This window comes from Lycorma delicatula, chromosome 10 (assembly GCF_047948215.1).
Source record: "Lycorma delicatula isolate Av1 chromosome 10, ASM4794821v1, whole genome shotgun sequence".
NCBI lineage: Eukaryota > Metazoa > Arthropoda > Insecta > Hemiptera > Fulgoridae > Lycorma > Lycorma delicatula.
The window spans coordinates 42,372,925-42,393,020 of NC_134464.1; the positions used below are offsets into that span (position 1 = coordinate 42,372,925).

The following is a 20,096-nucleotide window of genomic DNA, read 5'->3' on the forward strand; positions in this document are numbered from 1 at the left end:
AATAATTTAAAACAAAGTGGGGGAACATAAACATTTAAACACAATCTAAAGACATTTACTCTTGCAAGTATTATACATTAAAAGATACAATATAATTCATTTATAACTTGTAGTTAAAGTTAACTTCCCAAATAATTTTCATTTTAAAATTTTAGTTGTTGCAGTGAGCAAACCAATTTAATGACAGGAATAGTAAAATGGATTACAAATGCAACAGTTGTTTTTAAAACTTTAAGAAATGAAAATACCATATTTTGAGGAGTATGCACACAAATGTTTACTTTTATATTTTAATGATTATATAATTTTCTCAGATATTATTATTGTAATTATGAGACACTTTTAATAAGAAAAGAAGACTTATGATGCCAAGTAGAGTTCAGACTTCTTAAGATCACTAAATTAACACCATTGATTTTATATGCCTCCAGAATTCTAAGTTTTGAAAAAGTTAGAATTCTGACTTGAATTGTGATGTAATTACAGCACAGTATTTCAATATTAATTAAACTGAGTTAGAGGAGGGCTTCATCCCTTCAGCATCATTTATTGTGATAAACAATCATCATTATAGGTTCTAAATAAATAAATGTTTATTCTGATCGGTAGATAATAATACATTATATAGATTACATTAAGAATGAATAGATATGCTACTCCATCGATAAAAAATTAAACTGCTCCTGGATATGCTTGGATGAATGAAGGGAAACTATGGTAAAATTTTAGTCTGAGCAAAATCACAAAATTAACAATTAGTTATAAAATAAAAAATCTGATATGGACACCACATGACTTAATTGTATGTCTATTAAATTACATACACACATTTTTTTAAAATGAAACGTTCATAAAATTTTATTTCATTACTAACATCTGATATTTTTTCATAATTTTTTTATTGTTATTATTGAATTATTAATTGTAAGTTTTTTTATCAATCAGAGGTTAATAATTATAAATCAATATATTTAAATTTAAAAAAAAGATGAAGTCTGATTTGAACTGATGTGCCTTCCATTGTAAGATCCAAATATTTCATTAATTAAAATTTCATTTGGCTATAACTTTGGAACCAATGCAAATAAGTACCACTTATGATATATTGTTAAAAAGCTCTCATTGAGGGCTTAATCATGCAGTTAAGAAAAAGTCAAAAATCCAAATTGTTTTTGGATATGAAATGTATAAAATAATCACAATTCAGGTGTTTATAGATTATTTGAACACATACTTAGGTACTCATTGAATGGCAGAGAACTTAAGATTTAAACAACTTTTTAATGGTATTATTTAAAAATTGACAAAGTAATATTGTTACTATAAAAGAAAATCTTTTAATTGTATTTTAAATAAATTGGTAGGAAAAAATCTTTTTAAATGGTTTGATAATTTAAAATCAATTTATCTGAAATGGAAGTATAAGATCTTTCCTTGAAAGAAAAAAAATAGTAATTGGAGTTACATAAAAACAGTTTTGTTATTTGTTTTGATAGAGGTAAATATTGTTATTTTTTATGAATAAGTGGTTATTCATTTCAGTAAAGATTTTACATTCATAAATGTAAACACAAGAACAAGTTAACATGTTTTATTTTCTTAATACTAGCTGGGTATATAAATAAATTAAAAGATAATAATAATATTATTCAGCAAATAAACATTACTTACAAAACACTATAAAATGAATATTTCTGAGTTTATAGAATAGAAGTAAAAAATACAAACAAATATTGTTATTTTGCCTTTCATGATCTAATGCATGACTTACGTTGGAGAAGACAAAAATTCTCAAAAAAAATACAGATATAACGTGAACCTTAAACTAATGAAACAGACCTTTCTTCTCATGGACAAAATTTGAGGGAAGGGAGAAGCATTTAATGTTCTAATAATAGAAAGCTTTCTCAAAAAGATAAAATATAGATTACAATTTGATATTCACGTCCTAACATTGTATAACATGAAGGTTTTGCATTATTATTCACAAAATAATTTTCCCAAATAATTAGTTTTAATAAAAGATATTTTTTTAGTTTCTAATAAACCAATTTTGTGATCAGTTTCTGGAGAATATAAGTTAACCAATTTAAGTTACAATTTGCCAATCTCCATAGCAGAATGGTAGCATCTCTGCCTTTCATCTGGGGGTCTCAGGTAAAATTTAATGAAGAAACCTATATAGATAGTTTTATCAACTTACCAAAAGATAGTTTTTAAAGAATTAGAAGTAAAGAAAAGAAATCAAACATGTTTTGGGGTTATAAAGGAATATCACAGAAAGCAGAAAAAAACATTGTTACTAAAGCATCTGTCACTTCTCATAGAAGTAATTTAAAAAAATGTTTTTCACTCCAACCATTAGTGATATAGTAAAAAGAAAGAGTACAACTAAAATGATAACAAATAAAGTAACCACTCTGCTGATCTCCATGATGGAGAGTGGTCGTCTCGACATTTCATCCAAAAAGTTCACATGTTTCATATGCTACAAATGCCATTTCAATATCCCATGGACAAGCTTTAAGATTATGTAGTGAGAGCAAAAAAAAATAATAAAAAAATAAATAAATAAACATAAACTAAAATCACACAAGCTGATAATGTAATCACTCATCCATAAAAAGTTTCTCAAACTAAAATTCTTTCAGCAAACAAACAGCTTTAAAAAACAAAATCTTAATATTTTATCTATTTCTGTCATGCCATCACTTAGATCATCATAAATGCAGGGTGCTAAAAATAGCATTCACCATAATACGACATTATGATTGGTAATGATCAGAAGCCATGAGAAATCCATCCATAGTAGTGTGCCCAAAGACCCACTTGTAGTTTGGTATTTGTTTGTTGGATCCTATATAAGTTCTACAATGTAAATAAATTAAATAAATGAATATTAGTATATTACTTTAAATATAATTAGAATTTCAAGTAATTAATTTAAATTCTAGTTTAAATGTTAAAGATGTTAATTAAATAAGATGCAATATGAAATAACTTTTAATTATAACATGGAAACATTTAAAACAGGTGCTAATAATTATGTGCATTAATAACATTATGCACAGTTGTACCATAAATACAATGATAAACAATTCTTATCAATGATAATGTTCACACAGAATTAAAATTAATTGTTAGATATTATCACTAATTAGTTAATATTCTGTAAATGTTTAATCTTTTTGTGTTAATTTTTAATACAGATCAATTTTTACTAAATGCTTCAATCTCACCTTTTAAAACTTGTAAGTTTTTTTTAGCACTTGCATATACTACAACATGATGAATTATTTACTTACCATTTAAAAGAGACCTGTTTATGTCAGTGTACTATATCTTCAGTGGAAAATATGCTAAAATAATGAGGAATTAACAATGTTGTCTATAGTAAATTACTGATTAGTCTTAGCTTTTATTTATGTTATGATTAATACTGGATTATTATATAATAGTAATTAATATTGTGAAAGATTTTACTACACTGTTTTCTATTCACATATATATATATTTTTTAATTGAAATAGTCTTGTATTCCAATCTCGTTCTTTTCTAGAAGATCTGCTTCTGAGATTCAGTAAGAAACATAGAGGTGTCATATTTTATATTCCCTTGCCTCTTTCTTCTCCTCACTATTGAAATTCTTTCATATTCAAATTTTATTTTCAAAATACAGAAGTTACATAGGAAGAGCAATTAATTAACTATTAATATTAATTGGAAAATAAGGAACTGCTCATCTAGAGGAAGCCCGGTCAGACCTCATCTAGAGGAAGCCTGGTCAGACCTCATCTAGAGGAAGCCTGGTCAGACTTTGCATTTTTCATAAGCTACAACATATCATTTCCATATCCCATGCAAAGCTTCAAAAGGTGATATCCCACCTTGATGATATCCCACACACACAAAAGTGTGTGTGGTGATATCATCAAGCAAAAAAAAAAAAGTAACACACTTGACAACATGCTCAATATATAACAAAAAATTATATATTACTTTTATACATATATATTATGAATTTCTTACTTATTACTGTACAGAGTGACCCAGGAGGTGTTTGCTAAACAAAAATGTTTAGGTAAACAAATTTCCTATTTCACTTCATTTTCTCTCTGTTGTCCACAATTTTATTTTTTATAGATAAAAATAGTTATTATAAAAATGGATTTAAATAATAATATTTGGTGTACCATCTACCCGCAACATTTTATACAAAATAAATAAGATGAGACTTTTACCTTCAAAAATTCAAAAATATCTTTCAGAATCTCTATTATGTTTTTTTATTATTTTGAATTAAGGGGATCTTGACAAGTTGAAATTTTCAAAAACTCTGATACCCAGAATTTTGGGCAATTGTTATATTTCCTTTTATAAAAATGTTGCGTAGAAGTAATAGAGCTACAGCTGCAAAAATAAAAATTTAAATATATGAAGCTACATTTACCAAGGTTATAATTCATATTAATTTTAATATCAGTGACTGTAAATTTTATAACAGTAAACAAGTTTGTTTACATTTTAATTTTTTAGCACTATTTTTAATTGAATAATTTATTAAAATTTAACAGTACATTTTATTTTAGATACTTTCTCAAACCTATGCAATGCAATCAGATCAGTCATATAAACATGAATGTCATTTAAAGGTTGTACATATTTACATTATTTAATTGTTTACAAATTTTTATTAATATATATTTTGAGATCCTATGTGACCTATAATTAGCATCCTTTTACATTTTTCGTGGATGAGTTTAAAGATTATTAAAAGTTTACAGCAAACCTATCCCGATTTCCATTTGAAAAGTGATGTTCCCATATTTTATATAATTAAATTCTAGCAAGTTCTTTATCAATTTCGCATACAAATTTATTCCTATTTTCCTGTATATTATAATTTTTTAACATAAATTAATGCAAATTTTATATGGCACATTTTAATTATGATAAAAGAATTATGTTTTATAGAGAACAATAATTCTAATCTAGAAGAAATAGAACGACAAAAAGAATATGACGAAGAAGAAAAAATTACAAAAAAACTTGATACTGTTGATTATTTTGTGGAAAACTGCAAAGAGGCAAAAGAAGAAGTTGAAGAGGAATGCAGTGAAGAAAATTGTACTCAACATGAAAAAATTATTAATAATATTTCAGGTTCTACTGAAAACAATAAACGATCAATGTATTCAAGTATACTTGGAGGTAAAGACTATATAACAGCAGAAGAGAGAAGAGCAAGAGATTATATGATTAAAAAAAATATTTTAAGGGATAGTAAAATGAGACATTCTTATTCTTTTAACAGTAATAATATAGGTTATTATAAGTATCCTTATAAAACAAATAACAGTGATATTACTGACAAAAATAGAAACTGGATACCGATGATGACAGTAACACCATCAACTGTAATAGATAACAACATGGCTTATAAAACATCATCATTATTGTATCTAAATGGGACAAATGCACCAAATTATTCAAGTAATGTACAATATAATTATTCAACTTTTCCTTTACCAAATCAATACAGTATCGCCAGTAATCAAAATCGCAACTACAATAATACAAATTCTTCTGTTGATAATATTATTAACAATTTTGATAATAAATTCAACCCTAAAAAAAATAACAATATTAATAGTAATAAATATGATCATACCTATATCACCAGTTGCAGTAAAAGTTATATTTATGGTAACTGTACCAATAATTATGATAACAGCATACTTGACAACAATAACAATTATTATAACAATAGCACTCATAGCAACAATAACAATAATGGAAATAATAACAAGTGTTCTAATAGTGACAGTAAACCAATAGAACAACAAATGATTAATCCAGTTACAACAAAAGAAAAATTACATGATTCTTTAAGAAAATGCTCATCAAATTATTCATCTGTCAAAAAAGAGAAACCAAACCCAATATTAAAATTAAAAATGAAATGCAAATCTTTAACAGATATTAACTCTGTAACTAATAATTTTTTAAAAGAATTAAGAATCGAAATGACAAAAAGTGAAGAAAATAGCAATAATAATAATAATAATAATAATAATAAGAAAAATAATATTGTTATTAATAATAAAGAAGTTACATTAAGAAAACTTTTAAGCAATGGCATTCTTGTAGTTAATGATGATGGTAATCGTATTAATAATTATAGTAACAATGGTGATAATAATAATAGCTGTAATGAAGAAAAAAAATTTGAAAAAGGTGATACTGATGTAAATTTATTAACAAACATAATAAAATTATCTCCGATTAAAACTGCTATTGATAATAAATATAGTATTTACATAGTATTAGTAAATGATGATAGTAAAAAAGGAAATAAAGAAAAAAGACATACTGCTGTTAATAAAGCGATCGATGAAACTCGTGTAAAACAAATGATTATTGATCTTAAAAATAGTATTAATTCTTTTATTTGCAATGAAAAAGAAAAAAATACTGAAAAAAATAAAAATGAGATCTCGAATACTAGTAATAATAATGAAAAAAATAAGAGTAATTATAATGTAAAAATTTCTGAAAAGAATAAAAAACTTGGCGGTAATAAAAGTAAAAGCCATGAAATTAATAATGAAAAGAGAAAAAATATAAGTAATAAAGAGATTTTTAATGAATGTCAAAGTTCTTATTCTATAACAAATTATGGAAACTTAGACAAAGAAAGTATCAAAAAGGTAACAGAACCGGTGTATGAATTAATGAACAAATTAGTAACAGTAACAAACATCGAACTAAAAGAAAAACTCAAACATAACCCAAAATACAATGAAATGTTTGATATCAATGAGAAAATTGAAAATATTGAAAACTTAGAAGTAAATGAGAAAACTGAAAACTTAGAAATAAATGAGAAAACGGAAAACTTAGAAGTAAATGAGAAAACTGAAAACTTAGAAGTAAATGAGAAAACTGAAAACTTAGAAGTAAATGAGAAAACTGAAAACTTAGAAGTAAATGAGAAAATTAAAAATGCTGAAAACACTGAAAACTTAGAAGTAAATAAAATTGAAAATAATGTCCCAATAAATGCTGAAAATTGCCAGTGCACAATAACAGGTACTAATGTCTGTTTTCCACCCATTAATTTAATCGAATACAATATCTCTGATTCCAATTTCACAGATGTAGCTTGCAAAGAAAAACAAACCAAGTTAAAAATTACTAATAAACAGAGTCCTGAAGTGAAGAATTACAGTCAAGTTATTGATAAACTTAAAAAAGATTTAGAAGTCCAGAAAAAAGAAGTTAGAGAATTAAAAACTATCTGGTTAAGATGTTCAAGCCGTTTAGATGATATCTGGCAATCTTCTTCAACACAGACTAATCCTTTGTCAATCTATCCACCTAAAAATTACAATATGTTTTATTCAAGAATAGAAAATGATGACCAACATTGTTATTTAATGAAAAATGATATTAATCTGGATGGAAATATAAGTAAGCCAAACATTATTCAAGCATTTCAAACAATAGCAGAATCAAGTCTCATATTGTCTAATATTTTTTCAGATGTTAAAAGTAACTGCACTTCAAAATCACAACAAAACTATATGTATGAACAAAAACTTGATCCGGTATTGCAAAGTACTTTAAAAAGTGAAACTAATAACAAAATGGAAATAAATATGTTAAATGATAAATATCAATCTGAAGTACCTTCATCAGCTAGCAGTTGTATCGATTATGACTATGATGATGAGTACGAAACAAATTCAGAATTTACAAATGGCAGAAAGTCATTTGCAATAAGTACATGTACAGATTGTACATCCAAAAGCAAGATTTAAAATTACAACATTTAAAAATTATTATTGTAATGATTCTAACAAAGCAACTCCTCCTTTCAAAGGAAAAAATAATTTTCTTCAAATTTTCAAAATGATCAATCAAGGGAAAAACATTAATGTGTTAATTTTGAACTAATCCAAACAAATGGAATTTATATTAATGTTAAAATTAGATTAAAAAATCTTTATTGTATTATATATCTATTTTGTAACATAAAAAATATTATTCTATTATTTTCAATTTGATATACTTTTTATTAAAGTAATATAAGTTTCAATGAATAAAACTTTTAAAATTTATACATTGTACTATAAAAATATACGTTACAATCTATCAAAAATATGTAAATACTCTTAGAAGTCTAATCAATAACAATGCTGATGAAATTTTATTTCCCTTGTAGAAAAAAATCTTTTAGAATGACACAGTAAGTAGAAAATGAAACTGTAAAATTTACTGATTCAGCATTAAATTAGTGTACCATTGCTAATTAATTGTAATGAAATGATAAGTTTTTATCAATGTTTAGGCAAGTTCAAAGTTTTCATTTACTTTTGATACATAGTAATCATTCATTTGATGAAGGGTCATACTTCTTTTGTATTTTATCTAACTTAACAATCCTGGTTATTGTATAATTTAAGTAACGAGATAAATATTTCATTCTGTCAATTAGATAAATGTGTTAAGATTGGGTTAAGTATACTACTTTGTAGATAAAAAAATGAAACTGTTCCAGCATTTGTCTGGGTGGATCAAGGGAAACAAGATAAAATCTTATACGAGTAACATCACAAAGCATACAATTAATTTCAAAATAAAAAAGTAGTTGTGGTTCAAGTCTAGCAATAATAGTTTAAAGCATAAACATACAAAATAATGTTTAATATGTAAAGATAAAACATATATAACATAATACAAAATCACAGTTCAAAAGACATTAATGAAAATTATCTTTTCCTTTTTTTTCTATTTCTGTTTAGCCTCCGGAACCACCAGAAGGTATTACTTCAGAGGATAAATGAGGATGATATGTATGAATATAAATGAAGTGTAGTCTTGTACAGTCTCAGGTCAACCATTCCTGAGGTGTGTAGTTAATTGAAACCCAATGACCAAAAAACAAAAAACACAAATATCCACGATTTAGTATTCAAATCCATATAAAAGTAGCTGCCTTTAATAAGATTTGAACCTTAGAACTTTCAAGGTTGAAATCAGCTGATTTGCAATGACAAGTTCACCACAAGACCAACCTGTTGGGTTTAATGAAAATTATTTGAGCAAAATTTTATGCAGCCATTAAACGAGATACAGAAAATTAATTTACTTTTTGTTTAAAGATTCATCTACAGAGTAATTTTTTCTGCAAAAGTAAATCTTTAATTTTTATTTTAAGTAGAAAAATCTTTTAGATGGGATATTAATTTATCAAAAATGACAAAAACATAATAAAGCCTTTTCTTATAAACTGAAATATTGTCACATCATATGAAAACAATTTTGTTGTCAGTTTTGTTGTAGGTTTTTGTAATTTTTTAACAAAAAAGTGAGTATTGTTTTTAGTAGAGATAGGAAATTCATAAACTGATATATATTATCAATTCTTATTACTTTACTTTTTGTACTCCAGAAATTTCTTCAATCCATACAAATAAATTATGTATAATTTTACCATTAATGTTTAATGAAGAGACTTAATTCAGATTTTTGAATTTTTTTTATTTCAATTTCATTAATTTTTAAGATTCATATAATTGAATGATATAAATATTTCTTATTAATAAATCTATAAAAGATGTTAATTTTTTTTACATCTGCAATTTAAATTAATTGTTTGTTAGATTTGTTTTAATATATAAAAATATTAAGTTATTGTTTCTGTTTGTTACTCTATTTGTGTTAGACGATATTACTTTTAATTAGAAATTAACAGTCATTAAAATGTTTTAAATATTCAGTATTAAAGGTTTTACAATATCATTTTAAATTCCTTATTAACTGATTAGACAGAGCTCTTTTGGACAAATTTCTTATTTACTATTTCATTGACAATGCATATAAATATTTGTGTTTTTTAAATTAAATTAATAGCGGTTTTTATTCATGTATCTCTGTTCTGTAATTTTTTCATTACAGTTTAAGAAAAATATTTATATAGGCATACAAATGTTTAAAAAGTAGTGTTTTCTTTATAATCCTTTGAATAGTTAAACTATTTCAAGTATTTTCAAATATCTGGGTGCTGATTTTAAATATGGTATAGAAATTATACTTTATTTTAATAAATGTATACATACTTTAATAAATAATTTTATAAAATATAGATCTAAACAGTAGAAGGTATTATGTTTTTGGGAGAAGCAGATTATAAATTTGCACTACTAGACATGACAAGATATATATATATATATATATATATATATATATATATGTATGTGTGTGTGTGTATGTGTGTGTGTGTGTATGTGTGTGTATGTGTGTGTATGTGTGTGTATGTGTGTGTGTATGTGTGTGTATGTGTGTGTGTATGTGTGTGTGTATGTGTGTGTGTGTGTGTGTGTGTGTGTGTGTGTGTATGTGTGTGTGTGTGTGTATGTGTATGTGTATGTGTATGTTTAGTAAAGCTTTACTTGTCTTGCTATATATTCATCACAATAAGCATGCTGCTATATTTTAATCATTTCATTCATAAAAAAAAGTGATTGTCAGTTTTTATATTTTCTACAAACTTTATAATAGATTGTGGATGTGAAAATCACACAGAAAATTTTGTTATGCCTGTGGTAAATTCTCGAACTCGAAGAAATCAATTTCTAATTTCATAAATTGATATATAAATTTATTCAGATTGTCCACTTGGGATTCAAGATAAAAACTGATTATCTTAATATATTTATATATTAAAGTAAAGTTCAGCAGAATGGTTGAAGGAGAAACAAAAAGCCATGCCATTCTCAATGGTAGCAATTGTATGGCATTAACATGAGGACTGCTATTTTTGTCTGACAAAATTTGGATATTCATTCCTTAAGCAGATGTATCCTTATCTAAGTCAGTGATGCATACAGAGGGGTTACCTGTATCTGTAGCACTATTTAATCTAGAAGAACAAAAAGCATCAGATAGCAAAACCGATTATACCAGGTGATTCAAAAAGGACTTCACAAATTTAAAAGCATATAAGAATTTATTTAAAACACTTACAAATTCAGTTAGTCTCATTTCATAGCAAAACACATCAAGTTTTGACCCGTGTAATTCATTAGTACCGAACTTGGCCACCAGCATTATTAAAAATGGATACATTTACTTGTGTGGAATTTGCTCACTTGGTGATAGGTTTCACAATTTGCAATCAGTAACTGCTGTTCAATGTAATTTTCATAGAGAGTATGGTAGGGAGGCCCTTCTAGTAGGCATAAAATTTACTCTTGCCTCAACCTTCATTGAGACAGGTGTTTCAGTATGTTTAGCAAAATATACAAAATCACCTGGACACCCACACATCTATGAATCTCCTGTGGAATAATTCAGATAAAACTTTGCACTTCAAAGAAATCAACTCAGTGTGCGTCATGTGAGACTGGCATTCCATAAACAACTGTTTGGTGCTTATTAAACAATTGCTCTTCTAACTGCACAAACTAATCAAGGTTCAACACATTACAGATGACAATAAAGTTGCTCAGCTGCAGTTTTATATAGAAATTATATACAGAATTGCAGACAACAATACATTTTTAGTGATGAGTCAACATTTCAAATCAATAGCAAGGTGAACACCCATTACTGCCAAATATGAGGTAGTGAAAACCCTCATGAAACTTTGCAGCCCATTCGTAATAGCTCTAAGGTCAATGTTTTTTTTATCCTAAGCAAACAAAGACTGTATTCTTCTTCTTCCAGGAAGCAGCTGTAAATGATATTGTTTATCTTGACATGCTTCAAAATTTTCCGATTCCTCAGTTAGATGATGATGACCGAGATGGATGCCATTACTATTAGCAAGATGGAGCTCCATTTCACTACTGCCTAGAAGTCTGAGGTTTTCTTGATACTCTATTCTCAGGTTGGTAGATTGGTTGTGAAGGTCCAATTGCATGGCCACCTTGCTCCCCAGATTTCACCAGGCTAGATTTTTTCTTGTGAGGTTTCATTAAAGATTGGGTTTATGGTTTACCTTTGCCTGCTGATCTTGTTGAGTTAAGTCTTTGAATTATCGCTGCAAAATGAATGTTGGGTGACAAACTTGATGCGTTTTTCTATGAAATGAGTCCTCAACCAAATCTGTAAGTTGTCTAAATAAATCTTTGTATGATTTTAAAGTAGTGTGAAGTCCTTTTTGAATCACCCAAAAGGATATTCAAAAATGTAATCCTTATCTGTCTGATGAGAAATCACCACATGTAATTCAACACAATAAACTTAATGCTTTAGTCTGAAATCTGAAGTTAATTATCAAATCAGCAAGTTTTAATTCTGAGGTATTTGTTGAAATTCCAACAAAGATCTCAGAATCTAAACAATCAGAAACTTGTTTTAACAAGTTTTAACTAAAAATAAACATCACAATCTTTAAAAGTTTTAAAAAAATCAATCTTCTTAATTTTATTTTTATTTTTCCATTACATAAAAAAAACACAATACTCAAAATTTGTCAACTTTCAATATATCTTCCTATACTTTAAAATGTCTAAATCATGGAAAACCTCTAATAAATAAACCATTTATTCTGATCACTAACATAATATATAGATTACATGAAGAATGGGTTGGTATGGAACTCCGTAGAATAAAATTGAACTTTCTGTAGAATTTTACTGGTTGGATGAAGGGAAACTGTAGTAAAATTTTGAATTAGAAAATTAGGCTTTACAAAATAAACAATTATAAAATAAAAAAGTCATGTGATTAAAATCCAGTATTAATTATTTAAAAATACAAACACATGAAACAATATTAAATATAATTACAAAGTAATTATCACAAAGTAATAATCACAATTTTGAAGATATAAATAAAAATAATATGCCACATATTCATGTACACATTAAACAGCTGAAAATTTAAGTTTATTTGTTTTTTTTTAAATTAATCGACAGAGTTTTATTATTTAAAATTTTTTATATGATTATTAATTTATTGTTTAAATCGATTACAAGGTAGAGGTTTTTAAACTTTACATCAGATAGTATAATCTGAAACAATCTGACCACAATTTCCTTAATTTAAATGAGGAATTATTTTTTTTTTTTTTTTTTGTGGTAACTATTGTATATGAAATATTAACTTTAAAATCATATCAAGGTTTAAATCTTTGTAAATTATTTATTTATTTATACTAATCCAGTGAAATTGTAATAGTAATCTCACGCCATTAACTTGCGTTGTATTTTTTATATCAGTAAATGAACAATAAATCAGAAAATATATGAAAACCTGTATTGCACAGTATTTGATAAACTTCGCAGGATGGAGTTTTATACTGTACGTCTAGTAAATATAATTTTATTTGTCTCTTTTTTTTATATAATTCATGTAACCAACAGTCAACATTTAAGAAACAACAAATTTGATCAACTGAATCAAGGTATTTTAATATAATTAATCACTTTATACCTAAAAATATATACATAAGTAACTTGTTAACTAATTTTAAATAAATATTTTATTCTGATTATCACATAGTTATGAATTAATTAAATTATAACACAAATGATAGGTATGCTACAACTCATAGAAAAAAGAAAATTTAATCAAACATTTTGCAGATAATTTGAAAACTCAAATAACTGTGTAAAACAAAACTAAAAGAAAAAAAAATCTGGTGATAGAAAATACATAATGCAAACTTACTTCAACCAGAAATCATAAAAATTACAAACATTTTCAGAAAAAATTTTATTGGATATTCTACAGAATGTATTTGTAATAATATATGTTCTCTCATGAACACAGATAAATTGAAATTGAAGATTTATAGTATATTTGTTATTTTACTTTGAACACAACACTACATCAATATAAACTCTCTCTGTGGTTTAGGGAGTTAAAATTATAATAACAACTGATTAAAGTGCTGTAAAATGAAAACAGTAAATTTCTATCAATAATTTTATTAAAAAAAAATGCTCACAAGTGCAGAAAAAATATGAGCAAAATTAAATTTCCCATGCAACAATAACCATGGTAAAAATTTATTTATTTGTCTTTCTATAATTATTTTTAATAGTGAACTGATTTTAATGTAGTTGTTAATTAATAATTGAACAAATGAAATAAGTTTAATTCTCAGATATTGAACTTCTTTGAATTGAATAAAACTAAAAAAGAATGTCTTTTTAATTTTAAAAAATCACACAATTTCATTGCTGAATAACTTTAACTTACATTTCGCCTAATTCTTATTGTATACATATATATACAAAACAAACAATATATAAAAAATAGCATAACCTGGGTTTTTTACCATACCCAGGTAATGTAAACCACCCGCCAGGTTGGTCTAGTGGTTAACTCATCATCATAAATTAGCTGATTTCAAAGTCAAGAGTTACTATATTCAAATCCTAGTAAAGGCAGTTAATTTTATACAGTTTTGAATACTAGATTGTGGATACCGTTGTTCTTTAGTGGTTGGTTTTCAATTAACCACACACTTCAGGAGTGGTTGACCTGAGACTGTACAAGACTACAATTCACTTACATTCATACACATCTCCTCATATATCCTCTAAAGTAATAATACCTTACTGTGGTTCCAGAGACTAAACAGAAAAAGAGAGGTTATGTAAATCAGATTATCTATTCTATTTTGAATAGAATATGTCTAAAATATATTCACAGTGCCTATAACATTACATGAATTTCCTTATGTCATTTCTAATATGAGTTTCTGTAATTAATTTTCAGATTCCGTAAGTGATCAATTACGTTGCTTAATCCAAGAAAAGCAATATCATACCAGGTATTGTAAAAACGTCATTTCTGGAATTTCTAAAATAACTCTCAAAGACTATTGTATGCAAAGGTGTAGATTGAAAAACTACAAAACTGGAGCCTGGACTGAACATGAAAGAAAATGTATATGTAATGGTCTTAGGGCTGGCAATAAGTACAGAAAATCTAAATATTAATACGAAAAAAACAATAAATTATAAAATATGAGCTTGATACTCTTAAATAATGAAAAAATAAATAAATAAAAAACTCATTAAATTGTTATTTAAACTCTTTTATTCATTCATTTTCAAAAGAAATTTATCCCTTTTTTATCTGACTCTGGTAAAATTAAAAGGTAATCCTTATACTAATAATTTATACAATTTATTGGTTCTAGTAACCAAACCAGTGACTCCCAAATGATGGTAATCCTACTTCTACAGCAGATTAAATAATATTCTTCACATTGATAAATTTTTTATGATTAATATAGTTGTGGTTACTTCAAAATGTATAAATTATATATATATATATAATAAAAATTGAAAAATAGAATAATCAAGTGAAAATAATAGTACACAAACTTTTAAATTCAAATTGAAAAATATACAAGACGTGTCAGAAAATAAGAACCATCTGACTATTAAGAAAGTAAAAAAAAAAAAAACAATATATTGCGTACATAGTTTAATACAACATAATTCCACCATAAAAATTGAGGCATTCATTATATCTTGCACAAATAAAAAGATTATTGTTGTATAAAGCACTCCCTTGTCATCCAACAATTGTGTTCAACCGTATTCATACAATTTCACTGACTATCACTTGATTCATTTCTGGATATTCTCCTTTGTTTTATCATCACTGTCAAGCTTGTGACTGTCTGAAATTTTTTAAGATGGATAACAGTTAGAAATTGTTCATTGATACTAGATCTGTACAATAAGAGAAGACGGTATTGTTCTCAACAAAGTAAGTGAGTGACACCTTGTCTTGCAGTCATGCAGCAACATAATGCTGGGATTCAGTAGTATATCTACAGTCACACACCACTTTCAGTCAGTCTTTTTAGTGGTTATGCGTTAGATACTTCACTCTTTCACATTTGACAACACAGTTGTAGGACTTTCCCATCATGCAGCTATTTATAAATAAAATATAATTAATATATTAATGACATTTTAAGCCTAATGTTTATCTCCAAGACTACTCTTCTATTGTAATACAGCAGTGTGTCTTTCTTAGTAAAATATTAAATCTAATCATAATTGGTTTTAAAAAAAATTATGTTTTATTGTTTTCCCCTTAGGGTACATTATTTATAAACAATTTAAAATGTATAAAATAAATCACAAAAAAATACTTGAGGACTTAGTTGAAATAATACCATTGATACACCAAATATTACTAATGATACTAATAATGACTGGTGTGTCTGGAAACCATGTTTCTAATAATGCTAGTATAGTAATTATTTTAAGATTATTTTTACGTTGACTAAACCTTCCAAAATCACTTAAAATACACAACTATATTCTTTACTTTATAATAATCTTCAATAATTAATTTAATTGTAGAACTCAATTTGTTAACTTCATTATAAAATGAGTGAAATCTAGCATTTACAAGAAGTATTAAGTCATTAAATAATATAATTTCATAATCATCTGGTACAGAAGTTGGTATACAAGCTTTTAAATCAAATCATTGGTTTAATAGCTAACATTTTTTTCCATTAAAAAAAAAACTTTTTCATCTACTACTTCATCTCACCAAATTCTTCCTTGTTAAAATATATTCAAAACCACATCTAAGATTGTTTTATATTGAAATAAAATTAAATTAAAAGTCATATTTTTAATAACCTGAGTATGGAAAAATATCATCTAAAGAAATGTTAAAAGAGGCATTCAACTATAACTTATTGCTCTTTTGTTTGAATAGGATATTAAAATTAGAAATCAGGAGTTGGCAGCCAGAAACATTACTAACCTCTGGTTTCAAACTATACATTTTTTAATACAAAAATAATACTGGCTTGAGGTTAAAACCACAAATTCAAATCTGATATTACTAAAAAAACACTTCTATTTCAACAATGTTAAATATTAAAATTGTTTTCAGTGCCCTTGAAAATGTATAAATTGATACCTCACACGAGCATGTTTGTTACTTTTTGCACGAACCCCAAAGTGGAATCAAAGTTAAATTTTATACAAAATCTTTTTTTTAAAGCAGTCCTGATTACAATAAAAAGGGAAAGAAGACAGTTTTTTAAAAATGCATGACTTTTGGTCAGGTCCAGCTCCTTGGTGGGGTTTGGCAGTCCCAATTTAGTAAAGATTATTTGTATAATTAGACAACAATAGAAGAAACCACAACGAAAAACAACCAACCATCATATCGATCACAACAAAGCATCTAAGTTTAGAGCATTATTTGAGGTGAGGGTGCAATTTCGCAAAAACTTTTTTTCAAGTTTTGTTATTTTTTAATTGTTAACGTATGCGCATACTAAAAATATGGCATTAATTAGGAAAAATATTGAGATACTGAGACCTTGCTCTACAGCCTCACTCCCTTGACCTTTTAAGTTGAAAATTTAATGGCAACATTGCCCCATATATAGAAGTAATGTGACCAAGTTTGGTCAAAATCAGTCCAGTAATTCTGGAGATATAAGGTGATTTAGAGATCAATACCAAACACACACATACATACAAGCATTAACAGCTGGAAAATTTCCATCTGGTTTTTTGGGTTCCTTAGGTGTCAAAACATCAAGATCCAGTGAAAACTGCACATGCCCAAATTGGACCGATTATAATACTTTCCCTTCCAAAAGGAAATATATGAGAAATAAAAAAAGTACAGGGATATTGAATTTTTAAATGTACGTATTTATAAGAACAATTAACAGAACAACATCAATAAACAAATGAGAGCATTTCTAAATTGACAAGTATCATCCAACTTATAAGTTGAACTAAAAAGTTTTTATGAAAACACGTATCCTGATAAATGATGAACCACTGCAGAATTCTGACTCAGATTGGGATAAGACAAGGATAACTGTTAATATCTCTCTCTCTCTCTCTCTCTCTCTCTATATATATATATATATATATATATATATATATATATATGTGTGTGTGTGTGTGTATGTGTGTGTGTATTTGTGCATGTCCATGTATGCATATGTGTGAACAATTTGCACGAGGATTAATTTTGGATATTTTGTAGAGTACTTTGATGTGTAAATTATGATTGGTGGCAACTAAGCAAGTAACATTACCACCTTTTGGTTTCAAAAAATACATTTTTTTATTACCAATATTTCTCAGATTTTTCCTTAGGTTTAAATAGGTTGGGTTTGGGAAGACCTTTACAGTTCGATGTTCTTCATAATGCCAATCTACTTGAAAGAATGAAATTTGGAATTTTGCAGAAAATAACTGATAGTTCAAAGCAATATCATGCTAAATCGAATGTGATCATTATTTTAGTAAATTTAAAATTATGATTTTTCAACAGGTGAAAGAATAGTAAGAAATAAAGTATGAAACATACTCAAGCATAATCAAGGGAGAGAATGTCAGCGACAAAATTTGTTTTAAATAAAGTTTGGGATAATCTTTATAAAGACAACAAAATTCTATACTCAATAAAATAGCAGATATTTAAAATAATTTTATGCCGTTTGATGGTTGTTTATGAGGTTATGAAGGTATGGATTATTTAGGTATTTAGAAGACAAAACACTTTGAAGATTTACAATAAAAACTACACTTGGGTTATCTTCAAATACAGAAAATTATTTTTTGGATGTAGAAACAAATATATTTTTGAATTCTTTTATTTAAGGTTTAATTTTAAGTTTACAATACATGTAAATTTTAAGATTACCTTGACAAACAGCTTGAGCAGAAGTTACCAAAATTAGTAATAACTAAAAAATAAGGTTGTTTAATGCTTGTAAATTACCTTACTAAACATTAATGTTGTTTACAGAATACTTTTATGTGGGAGAATCAAATGATAAGGTCACGCACATACATGGAATTAAAATGAGAAATGATTCAGAAAAAACTGATTGTATAGGTTGGATGAGCAAAATTTAACTCTGCACAAATATTTTGACTAGGAGCTAAGATATAATATATACATGTCAGATGAAACTGATAAATGTTTTAATGTAGGTGTAATTAGGAGTAGAGCCATCCAGCTAAGAAAAACTGGCTAGAGAAAGATATACTTGAACAGAATGAAAAAATATTTTAACTGAATGGACTTCTTAAGTAATAATTTAAAAGGATGCAAAAACATATCAAGATTTTTTGGTAACAAGAATTTAATTTTTGAGAAAGAATATTTATTGTTGAATAGGGTTAATTGTAGTTATTTTCTGTAACTCATCATAAATTAGTATGAATTATTTATTTCATTAAATATTTAGATCTTTTTTCACACCCTACTCTCTCCCTGGCCGGATCCACAACAAAGCAAAGCACAGCCCAGGAGGTTGTCTACTCAAATGGGCCTCCCTGTCTACTGGTCATAAGTCTAGTCCGACAGGTCAGCCCACTGGTTAGATCTTTTCATTGACTGCCTCTAACTCCTAGGGCAGGGTATCCAAGCCCGACTATGTTGTTCCTGGACTCCACCCCAGAAGCTGGGACTTGGCCTTGATGCCAATGCCATTAGTGAGAGCACCCTTTGCAGGGCACTCACATCGGGTCTTGATCTTTTTCTTGAAGGGATGAGAGAGTCCCAGAGCCTCATCACTGCCGCTCATCCGTGCAAGCAAAGATGAACGACAGCTCTGCAGGGAGCTGTCCCTCAACCCCTCGCCGTCCCAACCTCTCTGGCTTTACCAAACATTTAGATTGGTTATTTTTATCATAACATTGTCATTTGCAACAGTAGGAGTAAAAAATATTTATTTACATACAGATGTAAGTGCAAATTAACTTATATTTTTTATGTGACATACCATATTGTAAAATATAGCTAGTAATATTCATGTGAGTGATTTGTACTGAGTGTCATTCAATTTCTAATGAATTCAGTTAAAAAAAAGAAATCATTATGTGTGCTTTATTTGAGTTATTAAATAATTTCTGAACTTTTACCATCACAAATCATTTTATTATATCATTAAACATTGTAATTGTATTATAACTATGATATTTTAATTTTTTGCTATTGGTTTTATTAAGACCAACTACAAACAATCTACATTAACAAATAGACAGCCTTACTTTTTATGTTTGTTTGATTACTATAATTTAAAAAAAAAGGTTAGTTTTAGTTGTACGTGATAG

At 26.9% G+C, this 20,096-nt stretch overlaps 1 long non-coding RNA gene across 1 annotated transcript; it reads left to right on the top strand.

Moving 5' to 3' along the window:
* The first annotated feature begins 13,100 nt into the window (after positions 1-13,100).
* Positions 13,101-15,051, top strand: LOC142331270 (uncharacterized). The gene is made up of 2 exons (XR_012757949.1): positions 13,101-13,417; positions 14,740-15,051. It is a non-coding gene; the product is annotated as an uncharacterized LOC142331270 (long non-coding RNA).
* The last annotated feature ends 5,045 nt before the right edge of the window (positions 15,052-20,096 follow it).